Source organism: Triturus cristatus, chromosome 7 (genome assembly GCF_964204655.1).
Source record: "Triturus cristatus chromosome 7, aTriCri1.1, whole genome shotgun sequence".
NCBI lineage: Eukaryota > Metazoa > Chordata > Amphibia > Caudata > Salamandridae > Triturus > Triturus cristatus.
In genome coordinates this window covers 239,349,223-239,369,291 of record NC_140590.1, presented here as the reverse complement: position 1 = coordinate 239,369,291, position 20,069 = coordinate 239,349,223, and positions in this window count along the sequence as shown.

Here is a 20,069-nt window from a genome sequence, read left to right as displayed (position 1 = left end):
CCCCCCACAATGGACCAAGATTCTGCTCTCTATAAATGGTCTAGCAAGGGGGAAAGCTGCTGGTACAGATTGCATTCCGACAGAATTTTATTATACATTAGCCCCTCAGTTTTAGGAGATTATGAGAAAATCAATTGAACATATCTTTAAAGGAAGCAGGCCTCCGAGCTAATGGTCTTCTGCTAAAATGGTGATTTTTCTGAAAAACAAATCTTCTCCTGACCTGGGCTCTTATTGCCCAATAACTTTGATAAATGGCAACTCTAAAATCTACTCAAAAGTTTTGGCCATGCGGCTTGCACCTATAATTCATGAAATCATCTTGGTACGGCAACATGGGTTCATTCCCAGTAGATCCACTACTGATCATATCCGGAGAGTTATACCACTGTTTGATGCTACCACTGTAACAGTGGACCCTATGACTCTAATTCTGCTTGACCCACAGAAAGCCTTTCATCGGGTCGCCTGGCAGTATCTCTGGATGGCAATGTCAAGAATCTGGCTTGGTCCACGCTTTATTCAGGTGGTTAAAATGTTCTATGTTGAGCCAAGAGCCAGGGTTGCGTTGAATGGCGTATTATCTGAATAATTTTTAATCTCAAGGGGGACTAAGCAAGGTTGCCCTTGCTCCCCTCTGTTGTTCACAATTTGTATTGACCCCTTTATCCACAGATTGTAGTACAATGACCAAATACCAGCAATGTGGCCTCAAAACTGGGTGACTAAAACTCTTGCCTATGATGACAACATTGCTCTTGTAACATCTGATCCAGTCTTAGCTATCAAGGCAGTAGAAGAGGAAGCTGGACGATTTGGGTGATTTTCTGGCTATGCTTCGAATAAGGATAAAACCCAGATTATTATCAATGACGGAATTAAGATGATAGATAACCGGGTCGGGGAGAAGGCAAAATATTTGGGTGTTTGTTTGTCCGCTAGATTGGACAATGTGGTTAGGGATAATATGGAGCCACTTTTGTGTAAATCCAAGCAAGATCTTGTTAGACTAAATAATCTACAACTATCCATGTGGGGCAGATTTAACGTGATTAGGATGCTTTTTAACCCCAAAATTTTAAACCTCTTTCGGGCTATGACCCTAGAGGTTTCACTACAATGGTTTAAAACAATGGGAAATGTATTCTCCCTGTTTATCTGGTCATACTCTAGACCTAGATGAGCCTCCAAATGTCTCTCTTTACCCAGGGAGCAAGGTGGGTGGGCTCTACCTAACCTGAAATTATAATATTGGGCTACCACAATGATATATAGCCTAGTGTTGTTGCTCGAAAAAGATGATAGTGCGGAAACTGGGCTAGTGCCCTCGCCATTTGAGTTTATGATGGGGAAAGAGGCATGGGGTTGTGTTTGGCAGCAACTTAATGACAGTTATTATTAAACAGTACACTTAAGACCCTTCACAGTGTATTTAAGTGCTGGAGTGCCACACGTAGAATTAAGGATTGGCAGATTATCTTTTTATACACCCCTTTTTAATAATCTTAATATACCGTGTGCAGGGTGGGGTTGATCGGGTGGGTTGTTTTTTTCATCTTCTGGGTTTCCCTCTTTGATGAGATGAAAAATGAATTTAATTTTGGGTGGCAGGACTTTTTGAAATTTCTTCAAGTGAGAGATTTCCTCTTGTGAAAAGGGGGTGGGCCAGTTGGATTCAATAGAGTAGAGGTTAAGGAAAGAATCTTGAGAGGAAGAGCAATCTCAATCGAGGAAACCTATGGCTGTTTTAACTCTGTCATATCAGATGATATGGATAAATATTCTCAAAAATGGCAAGAGAAGGTGAGTATATTCGATAATACATTCTTTCATGCGTTCGACCTGGCAGCACAATCCATTTTTAGTGTCGTCATGATAACAGGCACAGTTTTATAAGACCTGTTTTCTCTTATACTATACACCCGATAAGATTGCTAAAAGGGGTGTGGGCAAAGCTACATTCTCCCCCATGATGTGCCTTACACAAAGCAGATATTGTACATATTTTTGCTGCTTGTGTTGAGGTAGAGAATTTGAAAAAAGAGATATCTAGGTTTTTGTCAGAGGTGTTAAAAATAGAGGTAATTCTAGCACCAGATGGAATTTTATTAGGAGTATCCAAGTCTAATTGGTTTGAATAAGGGCATGAGTTGTTTTTTATCACTATGGCTGGACCGTAGCCCGCCCGGATTCCAACAATGGTTAGCCAGGATTTTAGTGGCTTAGAATTTGGAAAAATCCATATATACGCAGAAAGGGGGTCGTACACAAAGAACAGGTTTGAGAATCTGGGCTCCTGTATCTAAGTGGGTAAGAGACCTCAGTGGACTTGAGGGCCAATGATTCTGACAGGCAGCTATTTATATGCGGCGTATCTTGCACTTGAAACTTTGGGGCTTATTAGCAAGGACTTGTGATAATTATCACAAAGCGCGCTTAGCACTGTTTTTTTTATGGCCGGCTATCGCTGGATTTTATCGCAGAGATAACACGTTATCATCAACGTTTATCTCAAAGGCGATATTAAATCCAGCGATAGCAGCGAATCCCAACAAAAATGTGAGATATCCAGCGATGAAAATCCCATCGCTAATGGAAATTTTGCTAATAGGCAGGTGAGCACTTAACCGTAGAATCCACCTCCCATTGACTATAATGGGTAAATCAGGTTTCTACCAGGTGTAAAATCTAAGCGAAAAACGCGGTTAGCGTGCGTTTTTTTATTGGTTCGCGGGCCTTGGTAATAGGCGGAAGGTGTGTTTGCGACTGCTTTCAGTCGCTTTCAATTTGGGAATGCCTCCTTCGCTGACATGCAAAGCGGTACAAAAACGGGCGCTATCGCCTGTAAGCTGTCGCTAACAGCTGTTAGCGACAGCTTGCTAATAGGGTGATAAAAATATCGCTGCTTTAGCGGCAATAAGTGCCGCTAAAGCGGGGATACTGCCCTTGCTAATATGCCCCTTTAGGAGGTGGAGGACTGGCCAGCCTCCCACCGTTACAGTCATGCAATTATTTGAGATGAATATCCATACAGTTATGAATTTATTTTATTTTGTTTTATCTTTACTACTTATTTATGAAATGTCACCAGCTGTGGAGGGTGAGATTGGGGGCAGGGAAGTGTGGAGTGGAATATAAAAATAAACAGTTTTTTTTTTTTATACAAAACAACTTTACAGAGACTGAGACCAGATTACCACTTTGACACAAAAACCTGATATTATAAAAAAAACTAGCAATAGTAACTTCTTCTGAGAAATGGGGAGCTAGTAGTTCATTCAATTTATGAAATACTCAAATCAGGAGAAGTGGACTCAGGACTAGACTAGACAAGGTTAAGCATTTACGAAACACAAGGCCTGAATGATGATGTTGACGAATTAAGTTATATGTATCTAAATTATGGATCATATTTTTCATGTGGGTGGGTAAATTGGGCTGGTGTGGGCTATTGGTCTGCTGAGCTCAGCAGGCCACCATCCCTTGGAGGTACAGCGAATCCCAATGGGGTCGCAAATTGCGAGTTGCTCATTAATATTCATGAGACTCGCATTTTGCGACCCCATTGGGAATCGCTAAGTGTCTCTGACAATGTTGTACATTTTTCGCAATTTGTGAGTCGCAAAAGCAAATGGTCATACATCTGGCCCCAAACCTGTTATGACAGGAAATTAAGGCATTACAGTTTGATTAAATGCATTTCAAACAGTGCTTCAACCCCAGAGACCCAAGTTATTATATCTGTAAATGTTCTGTTATTTAGGTTTAAAAATAAAATAATGGATGAGTTATTGAACCCAAACAGTTCTAAAAATTATGATTGTTCAAAATACAATGATACTGTATATTAATGCCAAATTGGGCGGTGTATCTGGATTCTTCTCGGAATGTCCACCTTTGGTGCTGCCTGAACCGGTCCGGTAAGGTAAGCAGTAGCGTTGTGGATCATTCGCCTTTCAGAACCCTGTGGATTGTAAAACAGTAACGATATTGAAGTCAAGGAGAAGGACAGAAAGTAAGCTTCATGAGGAGAAGGAGTGAACCAAGAGGCAGAGCAAGGATATAGGCTGCTGCATTCAATCTGTCATCATGATTAAGAGTGAGAATTGAGGCAATTTTACAATCAATCCCAGACAAGTAACTGCATGTACTTGGCTGATTAATCTTACAACTGTCATAACATTTAGCCAAGTGCATCCATCATGCGGCACTGATGATGTGACACCATCACATGTCTGCCTCCAGTTGCAACCCCCCAACCACAACTACATAATAGAGGACTTTGACATTTATTTGAGCCTACACACTACCTAGCATTTCCCAAATCAACGCATCTCTCTCCAGTCCACAGGAATGAGTAGTCCACTTAGAGTCATCATTATGTTGGTTAGGTTTCCCATTGAAGTAGATAGCTTCCTTCTTATGGCTGTTGAGGTAGTCCCAACCTAAGTCCTGACTTAGTGTAACAAATCAATCCGACTCCCGACCCAAATGAGATTGAGAGAGATAGACCTCTAGTGCACTGCTGTTGATCAACAAGAAGAGCTAAATAATTTGAGTGTTTTGTCTATATTTGTATTGGTAAACTAAACTGACTGGTCTGGTCTCCGAAGTATATCTAGCTAAGAGCGAAAGGGCCAATCACCATCAGCCCCCAAACTTTGCAAATCATCGAAATCAAGCTGACAAATTACTTGTTTAACCTTCTCATTGTCTACCACCACATGAATCATCAATCATCACTCACAATCACTCAATAATATATACTCATTTATGCAATAGTCACCTGTTCCAAACCAAGCACGGTGGTACACAAATGCATCTCCTCTTTTGATGGAAGTAACACATTGCCAATTTTGCAGTCTTGCAAATGAAATTATCTTTATAGGGGCAGCCCTGCTAGGGAATGTAAAATGTCCTTGAAGGGAATCGGGAGGTTTCTTCACTGCACACTGGTCCAACTCCAATCCGGCGATATATGTGCCTAAAATGGTGGGGCTGCATAAGTCAGACACAAACAAAACAGATAATGTTCCTCTAGCTATATCCATTTTTCTTGGCAAAGCAGTTCAACTGTAATCTGAAATTTCTATGGTGGCCTACTCAGTCAGGAAAATAGAGTTCATCCTCAAACGCAGATGGTTCACTGAGAGGTTGGTCAGCTAATGCATTTGAGTCTGACCAGTCACCCTATTCTTCCTCTTTCTCCTCCTGTGGTTTTTCAGGAACAGTATAATTTAGTAATATGAATTATTGGTTAATTGTATTCACTGTCAATCTCTCCGGCTGGTTCTTCTGACAGTGAGAACTACCTCAGCAGTACTGAAAACATGCTCAGCAGACAAATTGGCTAATGGACAAGCTAGATACTTTATTGCCAGCCTGCTGAGCTCTGGCCACTAGCGCATTTTCCTATGCTGATATACCAATAGATTTAGATCCACGTAGACCTTCTTTAGTTCATTGAGATAATCCTGGAACAGTCTCTGAATGTTTATTGGTACTGCCACTTGCTCGCCCTCTTTTGCCTTAGCCTCTCCACTTGACTTAATCCCTGCTACTTGAAACCAAGCCACTACAGAGATTGGGTGCAATTCTTCTGTTGCTGTTATTGCCAATGTTCTTGTTGCTGGTGTTGGCTGCTGTGAGACAACAGCACTGCCCTCTCGGAAGGTTGAAGGCTGCATTCCAGAATGTCTGCGCAGGCCTCACACTTCCAGCTGTTCCTCTTCCAGGACTCTCCTTTGCTCGACAATCGAAGTCTTGTATAGTGAAACATCCCCATCTAAAAAGGAATGAACATAGCCAGTATTTGTTTTGTACCGTAGATCAAGTATTGTGGAACAGATATGCTCTTTGGAGGACACAATGTCTCTTTGCAGCCTTGGAATAAAATTGCTTCTCTGTTGCAGTTCACTCTGGCGCTCCTTTGCAACAACTTTTTTTACTGGTCCTGTAGCAGATGCAGCAACGGGATAGCTTGGCCCATCGTACTGTCCTCCTTGTGTGAAAACATAAAAAAAAAGTAGCATCTGCATCAAGCATTTGAATAGGCCCCATTTGTCCACACCATGGTCATGCTTTTCCAAATTGCATCCCCTCTTCTTTGAATGACATAGTCATTGATTGGTTTGTGCTGCTCTAACAGATGTTATAACATGGAATAGGTCGAGATCCAAAGCGTAGGCACCTCCTGTTTGAGGGCGTTGGCTTTGGGTTTGCTGTTACAGTCTTCCAAGATGTTTACAGCTGTATGAGATTACTCCATGGTCAACATAGCTATTGTTGCCGACAAATGCCCTTAAAAGTTTCTTCAGCTCTATGACCTATAAATAGATGTTGCCTGACCCCTGCAAAAGAGATTCAGTGTGCAGTGATACACATGCAATCAGTCACTTGACTACTGGTCCACATGTCTGTTATCAGCTCTGTTGTAAAGCATGTCCAACCAATAGCAGCACATTGTGATGGAGCGCTGTAACAGCAACTCTGGCACAATAGGTACAACTGCGAGCCTTCCATTTCGGGCAGATGGCTGCAACAAATTCTGAAAATCCCAATCCTTCTGCAAAGGTAATAGGGATGAAGTCCAGGGTTAAAATTTTAGCCAGCTTCCAATTATACAAACGCACCATTGGGTGGTTGTGTTTGTAGGGCCCCTCCTGCCTAAAAATAGCCATAATAGTGTACTGGATTTTTTCTTTTCAGGTGCCACTAATGCAGGTGCCTTCGGAAAAGTAGGAGGTGGCAGACTCAATAAGCGTCTTGGGGCAGTCGCTGTATTGTGTGGTGTCTCTATATGACTCTTGTGCCATTTCGGGGATGCGGAGGTGGGTGATACTTGTGCACTGCTGGGAACATGGGTGCTTTCTATAAAGCTGTCACCTTCTTCTTGCTCATCACCCTCACCTCCCACTGTGATCGGAGATGATTCCCCTCTCTCATGACCACCACTACCTGCAGAAATTTGTTTAAGGTGCTCTTCACAAACTATTGCATGATGGTTTTTCATATGGGTCGTTTGGCCGACAGTACCATAGTGTACACCAAGTTTACCTCAACGAATACGCGCGTGGCAAATTAAGAATATTACAGTGTTATCCTCCTGCTTGCTAATTGTAAAGAAGTCCCAAACTGGGGAGGAGAACTTTTTTGATGGTCCATTGGTGCCACTGCCAAAGCCAGACTAAATGGAGGCAGGTGGGTGTGTCGACGAGTGCCTCTCTGCACTCCGTACATCAACTGATGTAGTGGTGGATGCAGGTCTCACCGGGGGCCTTATAAATATGGTAGATGGAGATGGCGGTGGTGGTACCAATGCCACATCCCTCAGAGCAGGTTGAATAGGAGGGGTAATGTTTGTGTCCTCTGGGTCAGATTCCATTACAATAACTGGTTCGTCCTCCGCATCCCATTCCATAATTGGAAGACTGTCAGGAACTTTTCTTTTCCCTTGTCTCTTGTGGTGGGGCTCAGATAAACCAGGCTCCAATCCATGTCCAGATCATCAGAAAGGGGCTTGGAGAACATGGCGGAGTATCCTTCTTTTTCTTGCTCGAGATCAGGAAGTCAATGGTTCAAGAAACAACTCCCGTTTAGACTCACTGCTCGTCACCATGATTGCAGCGACCTTGCTGAGACACATGACTTTGGGCTTAGGTTGGGGTAGTGCCATTGATGTGGTAGTGCTGCTCCCATCTTACTGCGTGATGGTTTTTCAGATGGGTCGTTTGGCCGACAGTACCATAGTGTACACCATGCTTACCTCAACGAATACTCGTGTGGCAAATGAAGCATATTGCAGTGTTATCCTCCTGCTTGCTAATTGTAAAGAAGTCCCAAACTGGGGAGGAGAACTTTTTTGATGGGCCATTGGTGACACTGCCAAAGCCCGAATAAATGGAGGCAGGTGGGTGTGTCAACGAGTGCCTCTCTGCACTGCGTACATCAACTGATGTAGTGGTGGGTGGAGGTCTTACCGGGGGCCTTATAAATATGGAAGATGGGGATGGTGGTGGTGGTACCAATGCCACATCCCTCAGAGCAGGTTGAATAGGAGGGGTAATGTTTGTTTTCTCTGGGTCAGATTCCATTACAATAACTGGCTCGTCCTCCGCATCCCCTTCCATAATTGTAAGACTGTCAGGAACTTTTCTTTTCCCTTGTCTCTCGTGGTGGGGCTCAGATCAACCAGGCTCCAATCCATGTCCAGATCATCAGAAAGGGGCTTGGAGAACATGGTGGAGTATCCTTCTTTTTCTTGCTCGAGATCAGGAAGCCAATGGTTAGATACATCTTTCTCAGCAGGAAGCGCAACCTCCTGTTCTGCTCCTTTTTCAGGAAGATCTACTATTATTGGCTGCAGCTCCTGCTGTCTCTTTGCTCAGTTTCCTGTGGCGATTGGGTACTAGTTTGCGGCTGAGACAACTCCTGTTTAGACTCACTGCTCGTCATCATGATTGCAGCGTCCTTGCTGAGAGACATGACTTTGGGCTTAGGTTGGGGTAGCGCCATTGATGTAGTAGTGCTGCTCCCAGCTTGCTGGCCAGAGGACAGTGTGACAGTTACAGCCCCTCCCACCCCTTAACCACAACTACATAATAGAGAATGTTGACATTTATTCCAGCCTGCACACTACCTATCATTTCTAAATCAATACACCTCTCGCCAGTCAACAGGGTTTAGCAGGCCTCTTGGAGTCAGGCATGCACACGTTACATAAAAAGGTTTGGGGCGGCAAGCCAGTGGTGGAAATCTGCTTCTTCCTCTCCTCCTCACTGGCCACTTTCTTGGCAGCACCTTTCTTTGGAGCCACCATCAAGCATTGTCAGTTGGCAGTGGAGGACTCACATGTTGTGGTCACATCACTTTGTGCCAGCCTTCTGTCTGGTAGTAATATATGGGCGATGTCTCTTGTGCACCTAAGAGCAAACAAGCAAGAAACACATTTAGTGAAACATGGCATTTTTACATTTTTAATTATTCACAATCCAGACACTATAATTTTGTGTGGTTAGGTTATCCATTCCAAAATCAAACTATACCACCATAACATAATGTTTAATTTTCAATCAGAATAACAGCATACAAATGTAACGCTTTGCTTTAGGTGCATCTAAGGGAAGACAACTGTGGCAAGCAGGAGGGTCCAGGGGTTAATGGAATAATCCTTAAAAAATTAATGCTGGTGTGTGCCTATGGCAGGCATGGGATCCAGGGGAAAATTGAGTAATCCTACCTATGACAGGCATGGGTTCCAAGGCAAAATGGAATAATCCTTAAAAAATAAATGCTGGTGTGTGCCTATGGCAGGCAGGGTGGTTCAGGGGAAAATTGAATAATCCTTAAAAAATGAATGTTGGTGTGTGTGTGTGGCTGTACGCCAATGGCAGGTGGGGGTTCAGGTGAAAATGTGCCATGACAATCCTTAAAAAAATGATTGCTGGTGTGCAGCAGCCACCTGTGGCAGGCAAGGAGTGGATGGAGGGAAAATGTAAAAAACAAAATTAAAAAGTAAAAACAAGTTGATAAAAAATAAATAAATAAACACTTGCTTGTGTACTAGAGGACTATAAGGGAACTCATTGGACTTTGAGAGGCATGGAGGTGCTGGTGAAAAATGGAAATAAATTGCGTATGATATTACGCATTGTTCATACATATACTACAATGATGCTCAAGCAGCATAATAATAAAAGAAAACTGCAGGCCTATGGCAAAAATACACTGACTGCCTGCACAAAATGGTCATCAGCCACATGGTCAGACAACAAAAAGCAAGGAGGCATTGACAACAAAGAACCCATGCAGAACTATGGAAAAAGCACACTGGCTGGCTTCACAAAATAGCCACAGGCCATATGGTCAAGCAACAAGCAAGGAGGCATGGACAACAAAGAAGAACACATGCAGGCCTATGTCAAAAGCACACTGGATGGCTGCATAAAATGGCCATCGGCCGCATTGCCAAGCAACATCAACAACAGCAAACAAGGAGGCATTGGAGTACAAGAACACATGCAGGCCTATGGCCCAAGCACACTGACTTCTTCTACAGAATAGCTGCCGGTCACATGGTCAAACAACAAGCAAGGAGGCATGGACAACAAACAAGAACACATACAGGCCTATGGCAAAAGCACACAGGCTGGATTCACTAAATGGCCACCTGCCATATGGTCAAACAACAAGCAAGGAAGCATGGATAGCAAAGAACACATGCCGGCCTATGGACACTACACAAAATGTTCCCCAACCGCATAACTTGGGGAGCAAGCAAAGCCAAATGGAGGCTTACGGCACACACACACACACACACTGGCCAAACAAAGGAGGCATGGTAACAATGAAGAAAATGCTCCCATTGATTCAGTAATACCAAAAACGAAAAATAAGTGAGCTATAAAGTTTTTACAACAACACACAACATCCTAAGGCATCAAATATCACCCCACCAAAATACACTTTTTGCAGAAAAAAATGTGAAGGAAAAAAACACACATTTGAAATTCAATCCAATGCCATCCCTGGCCTAAATAATGTTTTAAAAGAACATATACCACAGAAACAGTTGTTTCATGTACCCATGACTAGCACTGGTCGGAAGGCCTGTGGGCATACTAGTCCACATAGTAACATAAAATAATAGTGCACATTTAACAAACATTGGGAAAATGTACTGATCTGTGCAACGTTTTTACCTTACCAAAGATAAAATGAAATGCACAATAATAACTAGGCCCCTACTGAAACTCCGGGCCACACACCACAGTCATAATCAAACATTAAACTCGAATAAAAGTACAAATAAATACTGGTGCATTCCCTCTATCAAACAAACACCCATATACAAACGTTTTTCAACGTACTTATGATATCCCAAAATCAAAATCCAAAAGTAGATATGCAGCAGGAATTCAGGCAGAGAGAGTGACCCTTCCACCTCAAAATCCAAGTGAAAAGTGACCAAGAAATGGACAAAACTCTGGGAGGAGCCTCCTAGACAGGAAAAGGAAGTAGGAGTCTCTGGGGCACTTCTTTCCCGTTGAAAAAAAAAAGTAAAATAAAAAAAAAATCTTCACACTAAAAAAATAACCTGTTGCGCTAGAATGTTCACTCAAATACATTTTTTAAGTAGATTTAGCTGCTTCTCGAGTAGAAAATCTGATAGTGAAGCTGCCTCAGTCACTCGCACTCGCCAGAGTCAAGATAATGGTACCGGAAGGCTCCATGGCTTCCTGGAAGCCGTGAGAGCGAGCAGCAAAACTTACGTGTGTTTAATAGGGCCAACAAATTTCATTGCACTCACCAGCGCACGCCAAAATAAATGTATGTGCGCCAAAACAAGGGTCGCACGGGCGAACAGAAAAATGATTCTACCACGTGCCAAATGGCAGAATTTAGCGGGCCATCTTTACTTTAGGTCTCAAAATGGGAATTGAAAGTGCTACATAAATAGCCAATACAGTCCCTCAATATCTAAGGAACATTGCAAACATCAAACTTTTCGCAATGCTGTACAACCTAAAGGTATGCTACAAAAAGTCATAAGGTATTGCCATCTTGCATACCGCATGAATGTAAGCCTGGATGACGTCAGGACTAGAGATAGGCAAAACTGCAAATAAATAGGGACAGGTGAGTCAAGCAAAGCCCAGGGGTCTGACTTAAGTGTTAACGTACTTTAGTAGTGCAATTTGTTATTTAAATTACACAGCAAATGTGTAAAAAAACATGACAAAGTCTTAAAATTCCAAACACGGTTTTTGGAAACATTTAGAAGGGTTTCTTTGCAACAATTAGATTGCATCACTGTATTTAGTGACAATAATTAGCAAGCATTTGCAATGCATTAGGTCTTGCATTTGTGAAAGTTAGAGCTATTGGTGTTGTAAATTACATTCTTTTTTACTTACTTTTTTTGTTTATAGTGGAGTGAAATATAAAGAAGAGCCCCTAAATTGGCTGGGTTTTCTAGATATTCGTGCTCAGTTCAAGGTGAAACATGTGTGACTGAATGAATGGAATTGTGGACTGCTTCAATGCAACCCAATAAAATTACTTTACTGGCATTGAGACGGGTAGGCTGAGGTAAAACAAATACAGTTACACAGAAATAAAACATACCAGTAAGTGGACTGGGGAGTCAGAAAAGGCAGAATTCGAGTCGCCGCAGCTGTGTAAAAAGCAACACGGGGTGGGGAGTGGAAAGTAACGGGGGCCAACCCATATGAAAGGGATGCTCATCTTTGAATTTATGTGCCCTTATGTTGTCTTGCATATTACAGACACTGTTACAACATAGACACTGCAAGCTCAAAACAGCTACTGAGTAATCCCCAAAATGTATGCAAGGCCCTGATGTGGCAGCAGTGTTTCAGGTGGTGAAATGAGCAGTACTAAAGGGGAGCAGATATGCACTGCAGTCCTAAACCCTTGTTGTTGTTTACCTTGGGGGGCAGATCTACAAGAAACTAACGCAGCGCGGTGCCGCAAGTCATTTTGCAGCACCGCGCTGTGTTAGTTTCGAAGCACAGGGATGCGACATATTTACAACAATATGTCGCATCTCTGTGCTTCCCCCCTGCGCTGGTGCACAAACTGCTGCCATGCGCCGGCGCAGGTACCCATGCACCAGGGTGCAAGGATGCCTGCATCATGGGGAGATTGTTTTTGTGCAGGAGGGGTAAATTAATAATGTTACAAAAGTAGAGGTGGGCGAATCATGCGGAAAAAAACTTAAGTGTGGCCGCCATTTTAAAGATGAAGTGCGGTGTCCAGAAAAGCAAGGCGTGTGGCCACTATTATTAAAGTGAAAGTATGCCATGTGCGCTACCAAAAATGTAACAAGCATGTGTAGGAAGGAGAAGAAGAAGCAGTGATCTAGCGCCCAATGGAGAAACTTGGGCACCACACAAAGTAGGCGAAGGAAAAACCCATCACTGTCAGCGATGAGAAGAAAGGAACATTTCAACAAAAGAGTTCTGCAAAAGAACAGATAAAAAATTGAAGCATAAGGACACTGTACTTGACGAGTGCTCCTAAGCCTTTAATGGAAGTGAGGTATCGGCTGCCTGAACAAATTAGGAATTGCCACCAACAGGGGAAGCCCTATAACCCAAACCTGGGGCGTATAAACAATAGATATGCTACAATGGTTCGGATACGCAATTAGATAGAGAACAATAGTGTTTTTACACTATAATCAAAATACATAAATAATGAGACAGTACCCTTTACAAATTATATCAAAAAGATAATTATTTTTCTTTAGTAAAAGTGAATTTTGTATAAATACACAACTCTACAAAAAGTGCTCCAAAGGTTACACAAACATATGTCACTAACAAGGACAAACGTAGGTGTAAACATAAATAATAATGGCAAGAACAGAAAAAAGTTATAGACAGTTTTACAAAATCACAAAAACAAAAAACATTCAATGCTTCCTCTTATTGTTTACCAGGGACGGTGTCGACGGCGTTTCGACCATAATCATTAGCAGGTCATCATCAGGACTAATACAATTCCTGAAGACATGGGGTAATTCTGCTCTAAAGAACTCAAAGTAGAGTAATTGGACCGCGGAAGACCGAAAGTGGTTTATTTATTTACTGGCCTCCCGGATCCTTTCAGGCCACGGATAACTGCATCGCAATTTACTTATTGAGTGACCTCTGTGCCCTTGTGTTGCCTGAATTCTCTTCTGCTGCTTGTTGATGAGACTGACAGTTGCTCCTTAATTGTATTTGTCCTGATGATGAGCTGCTAATGATTATGGTTGAAACGCCGTCGACACCTTCCCTGGCAAAAAATCAGAAGAAGCATTGAATGTTTTTGTGATTTTTTTAAAACTGTCTATAACTTTTTTCTGTTCTTGCCATTATTATTTATGTTTACACCTAAGTTTGTCCTTGTTAATAACATATGTTTGTGTAACCTTTGCAGCACTTTTTGTATTGTTGTGTATTTATACAAAATTCACTTTTTACTAAAGAAAAATAATTATCTTTTTGATATAATTTGTGAAGGGTACTGTCTCATTATTTATGTATTTTGATTATCATGTAAAATAATTAGTGTTCTCTATCTGATTGCGTATCCGAACCATTGTAGCATATATATTGAACAAATTAGGAGGCAGCAAACAAGAGCGATGTACGAGTGAACTAATGGTAAGCACCAGGTGGGCTTACACTCGTATAGTGATTACTGCAGGTCTTGCCCATGTGCACTGCCTAGGCTCGACTTAAAAATGGAGGCATATGTACGTAGAAACATTCATAAACCACTTCCTTTGTTCCCCACCCATTCCCACTCTGAGATGAAGCCACAAGCCAGTTAAGAGACAACTCTGATATTATGCACTCCCCTATATAAGGCCTATATTGTTGTGATAAATAAGTAACATTATAGTAATTAAACCATACACAAAGTCTAAGAGTATTTCACAAACCAAGCTGAATTAATTCAAGGTGCCCTCAAATGTGATATTCAAGTACAATGAAAGAATGAAGTAAAGTGATTTGTTTATAATCACACAACTTGGTAAAGGTGAGAAGCAGGGATTTGGTGGTTATACAATGTGCTATTTAGTTATTGGATTAATATTTTCTTTCATGTTGCCTTTATCATCAAAGAACAGTGATTTTGTTTAATTCTACTAAGTTAAATAGTGCCCTGAGCTAAATAAATACACTGATCACATGGTAAACTAATCAGAGACGTCTTTCTTTTTTTAAGGAAATAAAAAAGGTAGTCAGTAGCCGATATCAGCCTCACTGTGCAGTTGATGTTGGCAGCCAGAGGAGTGCAGAAGGCCTGTGATGTGAGGGATAGGAGGCACATTCACTTTCTGATGGCATAAGCTAGGGAGGAAGACAGCGGCACATGATGTAAATGTGAATCCCAGATGGGTGCATTAAAAGCAAGTCTACTGACATGAGCATTCTGCATTTTAAAACCTTAGGATCTGGTCAGTAATTTGACTAAGATCACACTATTTACTCCAGGCTAAAACACGAATTTGAACCGAATGTTTTCTGATAAGAGATTGTGCAATTCAGGCACTATCTTCTTCTAAAGCACATTTAACACCAAAACGACCATACTTCCCACAGGAGCTAAATAGTACACTATGGGCCATATGTAGGTAGCTAAATACAGGTCGGTAATGGCCAAAATTCGGTAAATATCCCATTACCGACCGGTATTTAGCTATTTGAGATGTAGGGGGCATATTTCAGGATTCGGTAATTTACCGAATCGGTAAAATTACTGATTCGGTAAAATTACCGATTCGGTAAATACCGAATCCTGAAATGATATGTAGGTAACACTCAAATGAGTGATGAGTAGGAATTAGAATTCGGTATTTACCACCAAATATAGGTTGGTGATAAATACCGAATACCTAGCAAAACGTGATATTTTGCTGATGTAAAGGTGCCATGTGGCAGACATACATGCCCGTAGGGCATGTATGTGCGCCACATGTGCACACATGAACGAATCAGGGGTGCAACAGGGTGTCAATGTGACACCCTGCCACCCATGATACTGCCTCCCCCATTACCGATTCGGTATTTACCGATTCGGTAATGGTAACTTGCTTCCCATTCATTCCTATGGGCCTCCTGGCCCATAGGAATCAATGGGAAGGTATGCCTCATTACCGAATCGGTAAATACCGATTCAAAATTACCGACCCTTTCCGAATCGGTAAAATTTACCGATTAATTACCTACATCACATTTACCGATTCATAAATACCGAATCGGTAAAATTCGGTATTTATGAGTCGGTAAATGTGAAGCTACCTACATATGGCCCTATGTTACATAAATAGTGTTGTCACGTGGTAAATTAATCTGACACAAGTCAGCTTTCTTACAAAAGAAAGGACATACCAAAGGAAGGGAATATAGGAGTCTATACCACTCTCAGTATTCTTGCACTGGTGCCGCTGACAGTCTGGCACAGCTTTGAAGAAAGGCGACTGCATGAGCCTAGCCCAACTACTTGCATTTGAATGACCATCTTTCATAGTGACAATGTTAGGGATACCAGGAATGGGAGCTGTTGCCTTGCACAGCAGCAGTACATGTACAGAAGGGCTCGAGCCGAGGGTAGATGTGGTATGTGCCATCTACCCACTATTTGCAGAGGGTAGAATCTGTCTACCCTGCAGCAAAGCTGGCTGCTTTCAGCGGAGTGCCAGGTTCCTTTCCTACTTCTACTGGAAGTCACAGGAATATGCTGAACTAGTCCTGGTGCCCGCACATTATCAGCTTTTGTTCCGAGCAGCAGCATTCTGGCGAGAAAGGGGCTTTTCAAATTCCAGCTGCGCCCATAACAAAGGCTGGAGTTAATGGGACATTAGGCCTCTTTTTGTTGGAGTATCCTGGAGGGGAGTCTTCGGGAACATCACAACTAGATGCAATGGAGGGGAAACAAAGGCTCACATTTTATCACTTCACAGTACTTAAGATAGAAATGCTTTTGAATTTGTTCAGTCCCTGTATATAAGAGATATGCATACACTGTAAGAATGTCTGTTGTGTTGGTTGACCCAGTATTTACACAAATAATATAAATACCATTTTTTCATTTCTTTTATAGTGCTTTAGCGCTACAGTAGTGCTAAAGTGCTATAAAAGAAATAAAAATAATTGTGATGTTTAAATTTTTATTTGTGTACGTGTGATGTAAAGCCACTCTGACACCCTGCATTGGGACAAGTAGTGCCTCTACATCACACATACAGATTATACATTTACAATAAATCAAATGCGTATTCATCAATATAAAGAATGTGCAACATAAGATAGTGAGGGTTACGACGTTTAGGACCCCCATGTCATTCATACCTCACTTTGTATATTAGAAGGATTACAATATTTTTTTTAACTGCAAGTAGCTTAAGTGATCACTGTCTTAAAAGCAGGAACTCATCCATTTACATAAAATGTTATCGGTGCGTTACATAATGTGCTTTGCAAGAGACATATTAACCCTCTATGCTACTTTGCTTCAAAACTAGGACTAGGTAAAACATATCTCTCCAGCAAATACGTTATCCTCCTGAGTTATCTTACCATTATTATTGTTCCTTGAGATTTAGCTGGCACACAAAGATCTCAGCAGCATGTACCTTAACCCCATGAGATAGTTTTTAAATACGGACATTGCAGTCAATTAAGCAGAACAGATTTACTGCCACGTTTCTCCTTGTTGCCAATTTCTTTGTGGCAAAAATAAATGTATAAGTTGAGGGCCAGATTTTGTGTTTGGGGTTGTGTCAATATTTTGCCTCACCCCCAATGCAAAATCCAATTTGTTACATATTGTAATGCGCTCAAATGTACTCATGGTAGACCTGCTAAACATATTTGAGGTTTTAAGATCTGAGGTCACTTCCTGTGATGTCACGTGTGGTGATGTCACACTCGATGATGTCATGCGTGGTAATGCTACCTGCGGTGATGTCACGCCCATTCTGCCTAACTTGGTGATCCCCCCATTTTTAGGTCTCGCCTAGCATTGCAGTGCGAATGCGCTACCATCGCTTTGCGAGGCATGCAGTATATACTGTAGTGTGGAAGCTTCATGGAAGCGCCGCCCACTCTCTGCCCATTGGCTTTTGTCTTAAATGCTGCCTTCTGATTGGTTTGAGGCTTGTTAGTCCCTCCTTATTCATCATTTGTATCCTTCCACGGCTATTGGCCCCTTTACCCCTGACACTATTTTCTTTTAGGTCTCGCCTAGCGTTGCAGCGCGAATGCGTTGCAATCACTTTGTGAGACATGCAGTATATACTGTAGTATGGAAGCTTCGTGGAAGCTCCGCCCACTCTCTGCCCATTGGCTTTTGACTTAAATGCTGCCTTCCTAATGGTTTGAGGCTTGTTAGTCCCTCCTCATTCATAATTTGTATCCTTCCACAGCTATTGGCCCTTTACTCCTAACACTATTTTCTTCCCTGTCTCCGCACCCCACCACCCCCTCCCTCAGTCTGTCACTTCTCACCCTCCCCACCCCCCACTCCTGTTCGTGTTTTCTTGCCTGCCTGCACTTCCGTTTTTATCTTTATTATTGCCACCTTGAAACATGCAAGTTCAAGATGTGTGCTGTACAAAAACTTCTCGTGTTTAATGAACTAGATTTTAATGTTACTCTAAATATAATAAGACTCTAGGCAACATTCGGGGTATGCATGGCAACTGACGCCTCTTAGTTCACAAATGGCATTGTTGTCGGGTGGGAGGAGCAGCAGTGTTTTAACTCATGCTTAAAACGAGCACTTTTAATAACTTCCTCTCAATTCAGTGCTATAATCTTGTGTACTGAGGTGATGCGCTAAAGAAATGCACTTTTTTGAATTCTGAAGAGACATTATCACACATTTACATCATGTTTACTGCATGATTTACATGCCGATCATTTTCACGGCTCGCCCACTGGCTCGTATAAGCTTGGCTCATCTCTCGCTGGCTCTACCTGTTAATTAATATATTGGCTCAGGCCCCTCTAACTAAGAGAGATGAATGGATACATGACAGTGAGCCCAGTAGATGGTAGATAAATAGACTGGTGCAGACAAACAGACAAAGTCAGTCTCCATTACCTCACGCCAGAATCATCACTTTCAATAACCTGGAAATCTGCCGGCAACTCCCGCATGCCCCAACCTCATCCCCCTAACCTATTCTTAGCAGAAGCGGCAGATTCTGAGCTGTGCCCTGCTGGTGCAGAGGAGCACGGCAGAGTCTGTAGAAGCGCTGGGATCCCTAGCCTCTCTGGGCAGGCACCTAAGCCTTCTGGGTGCCTTCACACTCCGGATAAATTAATACATTTTGTTATGTGCTTTAGTCGCCCCTCTGTAAGCACTGTCTGGTAGATGAAGCTCTGTGTTAATAAACACATTCATAGAGGTGGTTGTGTACAAACGAACAACAGCCACAACACCGTACGTTTTGAACGTGTAGTTATATACCTGCTCATTGAGTACCTCATTGGCTGATCATTCCATGGCACTACCAAAATTACATTTGGACACATTTGCTCAACTGTAAAACACTCCCTTCTATGGGTCATTTAACAACTCGGGGCTTTGGGGTTAGGTAACCTACTTTGAATGCTGTGTAAAAGAGTAAATACAAAAATGAATGCAATGAAACTAAGCAACCCGTACTGTCTAAAACACTGTGAAAACTGACACGCATTCTGGCATTTTGTTTAGTTAATGTCAATTTTCTCATAGATGCGAGTAAAGTACTCTTAATATCTTAATGAAATCTGCACACTTTTAACTAATAGCACTGGACGACCTTTGACAACTAGGCAATGAATACATTTTCATGTTCCTCCGAAGCTCCCCTGTCCCCCGCCCCTTGGCAAACTTCATTGCCTCCCGGTGTTTGGGGATAACCAAGAAGCAGGAGAGTGAGTCAAATAGTCTACAAAATGAAAGAGAAGCCGGGATTCAGATTCACATGCTTGTTGGTTAGTCTGTAAGCACTACTTTTATTAATGAGTTTTGAATTAGTAAAGCACCGCGGTGTGCATGTGTGGCGACACTTCACCCATGAGGCACGTGCCACGCAATTGTTGACACAATCCACAATTTGCGTCTTTTTCAATATATTTATTACGAAGTGCAGGACCTTTCCAAGGGATTTTGCACACTACATACATTCACTTCAAAAATAAAGCGTGTAGCTAAAAAGCATTGCCATTTACAATGTCAATAGCTCTAACTCACAAATGCGAGACCTATTTGCATTGCAAATGCTTGGTTTTTTTTTTACTTGAGCCCTGGTGTACAGGCTCCATGGCGCTGTTCCATAGAGGACTGAGGGAGTAGCAGTCTGTCTGTACTTAAGGTGTTGATTTCATCACAAGTAAAGATGAGCACGGGCGCGCACAGGTTCATGAACGTCAGCCCTCACTTTCAGTTTCGGTTTCTTAGGTGGTAGAGCTGCCCACCCAAGCCTAGGTCCACACATGACATGCCCCAACAGGACTGATTATAAAGAGGACTGTCTGCAGACAGTTTAAAGGCGACACAGC